The sequence below is a fragment of the Myotis lucifugus genome, unplaced genomic scaffold (assembly GCF_000147115.1).
Source record: "Myotis lucifugus unplaced genomic scaffold, Myoluc2.0 scaffold_106, whole genome shotgun sequence".
In the NCBI taxonomy this organism is placed as follows: Eukaryota; Metazoa; Chordata; class Mammalia; order Chiroptera; family Vespertilionidae; genus Myotis; species Myotis lucifugus.
This window is the reverse complement of record NW_005871154.1, coordinates 1637023-1638401: the sequence shown is the minus strand read 5'-3', so window position 1 is coordinate 1638401 and position 1379 is coordinate 1637023.

Below are 1379 nucleotides of genomic sequence, written 5' to 3'. Positions count from 1 at the left end.
GATGGGCATGTTCCCCAGAACACCACTGGGTCCTGCGTCCTTATTTCTCTCTTGCAAGTGGGGAATCATAGGGGAGGTCTCAGGGAAGGGTTTCAGTAGAATATTCATCAGCTTTCCAGGTGTGCTCTCAGGTTGGTGGTCTCTGAAGGGCAGGGGGTCATTAGTTAATGCAGCCATGTCATCACTTGTCGGGTTTTGCTGCTTTTCTGGTGCAAAATCAGACAAGTGAGGCAACTATAGTGTCACTTGTCTGGTATTGGCGCTAAAAGACAACTGAGGCCTAGATGTTATTGTTAGGGAGGAAAAGTCGGATCTAAACTGCATGACCAGTGATATAAAAAGTTGGAGGGAACAAACTGCGTGACCAGCGAAACCCTAAGGGCAAAGTCCTTGTTTTTCCAGTTTTGCCCTTTGCTAAGCACTAGGGGCTCTCCATCCTGGTGACTTTCTGTGCCTGGCCCATTGTCCTTGTGTAACTGGACAACCAATAGTTCTGGGCTGCCTGTCACTACTTGAGCGAATGAAGGAGAGACAGGGTTGAGTGTTTATTCCAATAATGCCCGCAGTATGGGAGAGCCGCAGGTCATCCACAAAATTCTGTTCTGCTCCTCCCCATAAGCCAGCAGCTTATATTAGGTTAGGTAGAAGAGTAAAGAATATGTGGGAAAGTAAGAATTACAGGCATGGTAACGTAGGCAAGGTATAATGGTCACAGGTTACAGGCAATGTGGGCAGAAGGGTCGCAGAGGGCAGGTGCCTCTAGTCACCTCCTGGACCAGATTAGAGGCAATAGGGGCTGGGGTTGCAGAGGGCGGGAGCCTCTGGGCTAGACTGTTTCTGCCACAAGGTTGTAAATCTTTCCATAATGGAAGGCCGTTCTCGGAAAAGAGGATGGACTGCATTCCAAAGTCAGCTCCATGTACCAGGGCATACAACTCTCAGCCGGGTTAGAATGTGCTCTCTTTAATCAGGACAGAACAATGACAGTGTATAGAGCATGGTTAATATTTCTTATCATTGTAGCTAGCCCCCATATTCTATTTCTGCCCCTAACACTTGCTCTGCTCAAGTTTGTCTAACTGCCTATTACTGAGAGATAACAATAAGTTGATGAATGTCACACAGCCAGTTATTGAGATTCAAGAATAAACCTCATTCATGTACCTTAATTTTCAAATCAGTTTATTTCTAATTATCTATTAATTAATTAGCAAGGTATTCTCTCTAAAAATAAAATACTAGCCCTCTTTACATTAAGGGACGGGGAGATAAATGAGTGATTCTCAAACTGCTCATATCCATAGTTTTATTTTTATAATGAATATTTTATAGAGGCTGCAATATTGTGTGTGTGTGTGTGTGTGTGTGTGTGTGTATGT